Source organism: Crocodylus siamensis, chromosome 11, assembly GCF_052110815.1.
Source record: "Crocodylus siamensis isolate JL-2025a chromosome 11, ASM5211081v1, whole genome shotgun sequence".
Classification (NCBI taxonomy): domain Eukaryota; kingdom Metazoa; phylum Chordata; order Crocodylia; family Crocodylidae; genus Crocodylus; species Crocodylus siamensis.
In genome coordinates this window covers 66,601,956-66,611,032 of record NC_143405.1, presented here as the reverse complement: position 1 = coordinate 66,611,032, position 9,077 = coordinate 66,601,956, and positions in this window count along the sequence as shown.

Genomic DNA, 9,077 nt, shown 5'->3' with positions numbered 1-9,077 from the left:
TTGAAGGCACACTGTAAGCACTAAAACAGTATGGTAATATGCATGATATAGATGTACTGATAGAGAAAATGCATGCATTTTCTTTCTGCTCTTCTTATTTAGTAGAGCTTTCTTTAGAATTAAAGAAATATCCAGCTCAGGGGTGTCAAATAGATATCCTGCTTAATGTATTTATCTGGCTTTCTTGCCACATTTTGAAGAACCTGTTAATCCAACTTGAACATTGCATTGTCTTAACTTCCAACTATAAGATAGTTGTAAATGACTTCCCATTCATTCCACGGGGAAGATTTAGCTTTGACCCTAATGATGGTGCAGCAAAAGGTAGATTTTCTAAAGCCTTAGGCACTGCATTGCATGTCATGAAGTAAATATGAAAGTTCTCCTAATGACCAAGTAATCAAAGATAGCTGTGGTCCTAAGAGTGCATCATTCTTCCTCAACAAAGTAACGCTGACTGGAACAAAAATGTCTCTCTTGCAGTGTTTAGTGTGTAAATATGGGCTTTCTTCTACCCTTGATCTTTGTACTCGCCTCCCTTTGGCACCCATAGGAGAATCACTGTATATCTAGAAAAGTGTATGGCACTATTTGCCTATGATTCATAATGATGACAAATACAGTTTGGCATTCTCCTTAAAACAAATCTCAGGCTTCTGTCCTAGTTCACAACATTTTTACCATTATTAAAAATGGATTTGCCATGCTTCACGCAACTCTGAGAGGTGCATGCTTCGTATTTTATGATAGGTTGTTATGCAGAGCTGTTTCAGTCCCCGACACTACTGTGGCTTTCTGGTTTGGATGTTTGCTGAATCTCAGGGACACGGTAAATGAGATTTTATATTTCTGCCAGGCCTCTACAAGGGAGGGAAATTGCTATAAAGGAGGACATTTCCTTAATTATAGTTTTGACAGCTAACTCTGGTTTCTAGCCTCCCTCCCCCACCATCCACAGCACAACTTCTCTGAGATTAATAATACTTCTAAGCTCTGGCTTGTAGCCCTGCTCATATCTGGAGCAGCAGACTGTGCTTCTAATGTTACAGAGTGAGACCACGTATTTGGAGTCTTTCATTTAGAAAAAATTAGAAGATGCCAGACTGCAGTTGGTATTCTATTTAGTATACAGTCTTTAACACATTTCCTCATAGTACACATGATTCTGAGTTGTGCCACGTATAAAACATACTAGTAATCAAATATGTCCACGGCCATTTAAAAAACCTTTCCCTGCCTGCTTTTCCCTAACCATCTTGAAATAACCTTGGTCTCTCGTGAAGTGTTCATGATGGCTTTTCTCTTCTTCCCCTCCACTGGGGAATAACCTGATCCTGGGGGTACAGTGGTGATGGTTGAGAATGAGTAACTCAGACTTCCAGGGAAAATGACCAGTTTTGCCAAAATCTACTTCCGCAAGCTCAACACTGAAAAGCACTGTGCACAAAAAGGCACCTCTCTCATCCAGCCAGGTCATGAGGCGCTACAGGGATTTGGGAGCGGGGCTTAGGGGTCTGGGAGCTCAGGTGGTGTTTTCGTCGATCCTCCCAGTCTCGGGCTATGGGCTGAGGAGGGAGAGGAGGATCCACGTACTGAACCAAAGAGTGCGGAGCTGGTGTCATCGAGAAGGCTTTGGCTTCCATGACCACAGCCCGCTCTTTGGCGAGAGAGGCAGTGAGCTGCTGGGAAGAGATGGCCTCCACCTCTCTCCCCTGGGGAGGAGGCTCTTCTCAGCCAGGCTGGCTGACCTGCTCCACCGGGCTTTAAACTAAACCCGCTGGGGGATGGGAGGACTACTGCCACTGCTGGCCCGTGGAGCAACCCTTGCAAAGCCAGCAGACCAAGGCACTTAAGGAAGCCCACCCCTGCCCAGCCCTGGCACAATCTGTGGGCAAGGCAAGAGCCCCCAAGGGGACACTTGCCTGCCTGTACACTAATGCCAGGAGCCTGGGCAACAAGCAGGAGGAGCTCGTCCTCCTGCTCAGTGCAAAGAATTATGATGTCATCGGGATAACGGAGACCTGGTGGGACTCCACCCCGACTGGACCATGGGTACAGAGGGCTATACCCTGTACAGGAGGGATCGTGTTGACAAAAGGGGCGGGGGTGTAGCTCTCTATGTGAAGGAAAGCTACATGTCCCTGCAAGCTGATGTTGGCGACCGGCATGGACAGCTAGAGACCCTCTGGGTAAAAATTCATGGGGAATACGGCACAGGGGACACAACGGTGGGAGTCTACTACAGACCTCCCACTCAAAGTCCTGAGCTTGACCAGGAGTTCGCCCGGGAACTGACTGAGGCCGCTTGCTCCAGGACCTTGTTTGTCATGGGTGACTTCAACTACCCGGACATCTCGTGGGAAGATCACTCAGCAAAATCCGAGCGGTCGCAAAGCTTTCTCTCATGTGTGGATGACCTCTACCTGACTCAAGAAGTCTATGGGCCAACGAGAGGCAAAGCGCTGCTCGACCTGGTACTGGCTATGGGGGACGACCTAATCGGCAACCTAGCGATCGATGGGAAGCTGGGTGACAGCGACCATGAGCTGATCACCTTCACCATCCGCCGTAAAGCTGGCAAGTCAGTCAGCAACACAGAAGTCCTTGACTTCAGAAAAGCTGACTTTGACAAGCTCAAGAGGCTAGTCGGTCAGGCCTTTAGGGACCATGACCCCAAGGAGATGGGAGTTCAAGAAGAGTGGTTGCTTCTCAAGGAAGAGATCCTCAGTGCACAAGCTAAATCTATTCCAACACGGTGGAAAGGCAGCAAGAAGGCACAGCAGCCCTCCTGGCTCTCCAGGGACCTAGCGGACCTCCTGTGGCTAAAAAGGAAAGCCTACAAAGGATGGAGGATGGAATTCACCTCCAAGGAGGATTATTCTGCACTGGTCCGGTCCTGCAAGGAGCAAACCAGGAAAGCCAAGGCTGCAATTGAACCCAACTAGCTTCAAGCATCAAGGACAACAAAAAGTCCTTTTTTAGATATGTGGGGAGCCGGAGGAAAAGCAAGGGCAACGTTGGACCCCTGCTAAACCAGATGGGGCAACTGATGCCCAGGAAAAAGCCAACCTATTAAATAGGTACTTTGCGTCAGTCTTTCATCAGTCCCATGGGACACCCATGCCTGCTATGGGACAGGGAGATCCGGGTGATGGGGATCCTCTACCCTCCATAAATGCTGACCTCGTGAAGGAACACCTTGAGAAGCTGGATACCTTCAAGTCAGCCGGCCCTGACAGTCTGCACCCCAGGGTACTCAAGGAGCTGGCAAGCGTCATAGCCCAGCCCCTGGCACGGGTCTCTGAAAACTCCTGGCACTCTGGTGTAGTGCCCGAAGACTGGAAGAAGGCCAATGTGGTGCTGATCTTCAAGAAAGGGAGGAGAGTGGATCTGGCTAACTACAGGCCCATTAGCCTGACTTCTATCCCAGGGAAGATCTTAGAAAAGGTTATTAAAGAGGCCACCCTTAATGGACTGACTGACGCCAACATCCTGAGGGATAGCCAGCACGGATACCAGAGGGGGTTACAAGAAATAATGGCCACAAGCTAGAAGAGAGCAGATTTAGATTGGATATTAGGAGGAACTTCTTCACAGTTCAAGTGGCCAAGGTCTGGAACGGGCTCCCAAGGGAGGTGGTGCTCTCCCCTACCCTGGGGGTCTTCAAGCGAAGGCTAGATGTGGTATCTAGCTGGGGTAATGTAGGCCCAGCACTCTTTCCTGCTTATGCAGGGGGTCGGACTCGATGATCTATTGAGGTCCCTTCCGACCCTAGCATCTATGAATCTATGAATCTATGGCAGTCACTCATCGTGGTGCCCTGTGGCCAGTGGGGTCCCTCAAGGCTCTGTCCTTGGACCCATACTGTTCAACATCTTCATTAATGATGTGGACATTGGAGTCAGGAGTGGACTGGCCAAGTTCGCCGGTGACACCAAACTTTGGGGCAAAGCATCCATGCCAGAAGATAGGCGGGTGATCCAGGCTGACCTGGACAAGCTCAGCAAATGGGCAGACGAGAACCTCATGGTGTTTAACACTGAAAAATGCAAGGTTCTCCACCTTGGGAGGAAAAACCTGCAGCATCCTTATAGGCTCGGCAGTGCTACGTTGGATAGCACTACAGGAGAAAGAGACTTGGGGGTCATCATTGACCACAAGATGAACATGAGCCTGCAATGCGATGCTGCGGCTAGTAAAGTGACCAAAATGCTGGCTTGCATCCATAGATGCTTCTCGAGCAAATCCCGGGACGTCATTCTCCCCTTGTACTCGGCCTTGGTGAGGCCGCAGCTGGAGTACTGCATCCAGTTTTGGGGTCCACAATTCAAAAAGGATGTGGAGAAGCTTGAGAGAGTCCAGAGGAGAGCCACGTGCATGATCGGAGGTCAGGAAAACAGATCTTATGATGACAGGCTGAGAGCCATGGGACTCTTTAGCCTGGAAAAGCGTAGGCTCAGGGGTGATCTGATGGCCACCTATAAGTTTATCAGGGGTGACCACCAGGATCTGGGGGAATGTTTCTTCACCAGAGCGCCCCAAGGGATGATTAAGTCGAATGGTCACAAACTCCTGCAAGACCGTTTCAGGCTGGACGTAAAGAAGAATTTCTTTACTGTCCGAGCCCCCAAAGTCTGGAACAGTCTGCCAGCGGAGGTTGTACATTGAACACTGAACACCTTCAAGAGTAAATTGGATGCTTATCTTGCTAGGATCCTATGACCCCAGCTGACTTCCTGCCCCTGGGGCAGGGGGCTGGACTCGATGATCTCCCGAGGTCCCTTCCAGCCCAGATGTCTATGAAATCTTCCCGCAAGAGTGTCTTTAAGTGCCACGTATGTCACGTGGCAGGCAATGGCAACAGCCAGCACTAATCACTCGGATTCCTAACCTTTGCTGCCACATAAATACACTACTATGAAGATCAGACCACCTATAGAATTTAGGAGCCCAAATACACAGTTGTTGTCAACATTTATCTCCCAAGTTTGAAAACAGGGAATTGTAGTTTTAACCCAGGTCAGACAAATGCTTGATCAAGAGATGTGCTTTGTGTCCTGCCTTGAAGGTTAAAAAAAACAGAGCTCAAGTAGGGACAAACTGCACACAGCTGAGAACACCTAATCTCAAGAATTCAAGCTCCCTAGCAGGGCTCAAACATCTCAGCAGCATTCTCCTAAGTAGCTAGATCCCAAACCATGCAAAGTGACAAAAGGTGGTTTAACTTTAGAATTGCCTTTAGGATCTACAGAAAAGACTGATGTCTCCTGGGGAGACTGCGCAGCAGTTTGCTTCCTGTGGCTGGTTGCACTAAAGGCTTTCCAAGGAAGAGGTGCCCTGCTCACCTGCTCCATACTTCTGGAATAGCCCCACCGCTGTCCAAGGTCCCTTTCTCCTTTTCTTCAAAAGTCGTCTAGCTGTTGGCTGACATAAATCCAGCCTTCATAGTTGGAAGCATTGGACCTAAATGCAGGGAGGTTGGATTTAACACTCACCTAAGTTAAAAGAAGAGCTATTGTCGACTTAAACGGCCTGGCCTCATTTTCATCTGTACCTTTTGGCTGTAAGTACTTTGGGTCAAGAGTGTTTTTTATTGGCTCACTTCATCCCCCTGCACAGCCCTATCATCATTATAACAATGAAACAGTGAGGAAGACCAGAATTAACATACCAAAGCAAAGCCAGTCTGGCTTGTAAACCCATCCCTGCCTTATGAACTCGTGCTCAGCCCACTACAGGCCTGCGTGGTCTCTGTGGTCCCCTCGCCACGAGTAAGGAAAAGCTCCAGTAAAGTACAAAATGGTGTGATCTTACCCACTCTGTATCAAGCATTTCATTTCTCTATCTCTTGAGTAGCCTGTATGTAATACCCCAGGGAAAGCTGATCACCTAAGGCAAAATCTTTAAAAACTCCTACACGATTTGGAAGCCCAAATCCCATTAACTTTTGATAAGCCTTCAGCTCTGCAAGTACCTAATGACTTGTGAAGAGGCATGAGACTTTTGAGGGACAGAGCCTGGGAAGTGTGCTTATTTCTGAAGCTCTGACACAAGATGGTTAAAAGGTGGGGAGCCTGCCACATTACATTGAACAGAGCGATCAGCAAGGGAAGTAAATCTGAGTAGTTTGTTATGCTACAATCATATTTAATTCCCATAGAAGAAGGAATGCCCCAGCTGAAGGTAGCACTAAGGTTCATTGAAAAAGTCTGAATTTGCTGTAATTCCCATAGAACTAAATGCTTTGCGTCTTAAGTGGTTTATAAATTTAGAACACAAATTAGATCGGTCCCCTCACAACTGTTGGATTTGTCTTATCACCATAGTTCTGCACTGTTCTGGGGTCTGAACACTTGGGTACCTCTGACCATGGCTCACCAAGCTGGGCAGGGGGAGGCAGTCATTTAACTCTAAGCAATTTGTGCTTATGCAACTGATAAATTCCAAACCATTGGGATAGCACCAGCCAGAGCCCTTCAAAACCATCTCACTCCAGGCCTGCAGGCTGGCCCTTCATGTTCCCTCTCTGCCTTACTTCTGGCTGCAGCAGCTTGGCAAACCACGCTACACTCTGCAAAGGGATAAAGATCCAGGATGAGCAAACCGAAAGCACCCAACTGTCCACTTGGTTTTTGACATGAATGGAAACCAGCTCCCAGAGACTCCCATGCCACCTGCATCTCACGAGTTGCTTTTGTTTTCAGAGAGCAGCAGTCTCTTTTTAAAACCCTTCTTCAGACTTGGAAGCATACTGTGAACCACTGACCTTGTCAAGCTGCCAATATATTTTATTGGCTGCTGAGGTATTGCTCAATTACTAATTAGGAGCTCCCTGTTGATACTCCCTGCTACCACACCAGTGGTTTCTATGGCAACTTCAGAAGCAGATGTGGGAGTGACTTCACCCAGGACATCACAAAGCAGCCCTTGCGCCACCTCCTAGGTAATTTCTCCAGACAATGAAGCAAGTGACCAAGCACACTACCACATCTGGACATCTCCCTGGTCTTTCAGTTGCTAGCACAAAGGTAGGAGGTGATGAAACAAGAACCTTTGCCCTCTGTAACCTGTTTCCACCAAGGAATTATGAGCACTTTACAGACATTGAAAAATCTCATGGACAGAGGGGACATTATGGTTACCTAGTCTGTGAGCAATGCAGACCCCAGCACCACACCAGTCATTTGCACTAGTGAGCTCTGCCAATCCCTGGAAGAACATTCCAGTTCAGGCTAAGTGACCCAGCAAGCTTAGTTTCAAGTGGGATTGTCTTAACTGCCTGATTTCAGAGTTGCTGAAATCAGAACAAAATGGCTCAGCAGGTGGACACTGACCTGCAGTAGCTGTAGCTGTATGAGAGGTTGTCTAAGTACAGCTGTGCCTTGTGCACAGAGTTAGAACAGCAGCGTCCACATGGCCATGCATGTGCTCCTGTCCTCCCCCAAAAGGATGGGGAGGCAGAACACCTTTGGCCCCCCTCTGCTCCCTCGCTAATTCAGCTGCTCATGCAACAAGGATGCTGGGAGCAGAGTGCAGGATCCACACCAGCCACCACATCATCTCCAAGAACCAGTCACTGTCAAAGAGACTGTCCTCTCCAAGTGCATGTCTGCGTGCATCATACTGTAGATGACTGATAAGCCTGTCCCCATCTAGAAAGCAGGACCGAGGACTGCTGACTGCTGTTAAATAACAAGTGACCGCAGCAGCACTCTGCCAAATGCTGCCCTGCAGATCTCAGCGCTGGGATGCTTCTAAATTCTGCAGAGATGGCAGCTTGGGTTTCTCAGCAGCATATGCAGCTATGCTTGGAGGATGGGTTGCGCCAGCCATGTGATAGCAGATTGAGATTCACTGAACAGTCCATCTGGATAGCCCCTGGGAAGGAGTGGCCTCCTCCTTAACGAGTGAGCTGTGTAAATAAAAATGAATGCAGAGCATGCCTGGAACATATTCACATAATGGTGAAATGTAGGAGTGACAACAGAGCTCTTCAGAGACCGTTCATGGTTGCTGATGGATTTTTGGCTTAAGAAGCCTGCTCCAGGAAAAGGGAGAGCATTTGGGTGCTCATGTTGTCAGCACGTCCATAACTTGTTTGCAGACTGGCATAGGGGGGTGATAACCATCTCCTGCCTTGTTTGCAGAACACCGTGACCCCCTTGACTGAAACTGTTAGCCAATATCCTGGGCCTTGTGGGCTGTTTCTATTAGGAGGAATGACATTTCCTGCTCTGAGGCAGCCCCATTTATTTACAAGCTTCTGCTTCCCCATCTCAGTAGGGACCAAACAACAGGAGACGGCTCCCTTGCTTTACATGCCAACACTCTATTGCCAGCCAGATTCTCACAGTTTTCTTACAGGGTCACACTGCAAGTGTTTCTCTGGCTGTCCTGGGCATTCTTTTGCTGCTGTGATCCTTTTGACTGACTCTCACACACACATCTCCATCAAACAATACCTAGACCTCCTGCATTTGTATTCAGCCTCCAGTGAAACCCTTCCACCCACATTGTTCTGTTCCTGACTGGTTTTACATGTGGCTCCTATTCTTTTACTCCTGAAGGGGATGAACTGATTCCTGCATTTACACTGACTAAAGTGCAACTGTTACATCCACCAGCTTCAGTGAAGTTTCATTGGCCTCCAGCATAACAATGTACTGCAGATGTACTGCCTATGAGAGACTGCACAGTGCGGTTTTGCACAACAAGCTGGACCACTCTGCAAGCTAATCCAATCCCTTGCAGTTCGAGGACATTTACATGATGAATCATGTCCCTAAGGGAAGAGTTCCTTATATGCAGAGATGGCCTAAATGCATGCCCTGACTGTCCTTGCTGTATCTGTAATAAGTCCCTCGTTGTTGGAGGAGGTGTGGAGAGAAGGGGCCCCTTCCAAACACCTTTGGAGGCTGACCACCACCAGTTCAGTGATGCCAGAACTGGTTGAGCTGGGCTTGAGACAACATGCATGGTCTTCGGAGGTTCATAGTGCAAATTGCCAATTGCTCAAATCACAAGTGAGACCTTATGAGGGAGGATAAGGCAAGGTGCTGCGTTTATTGATTAAACGC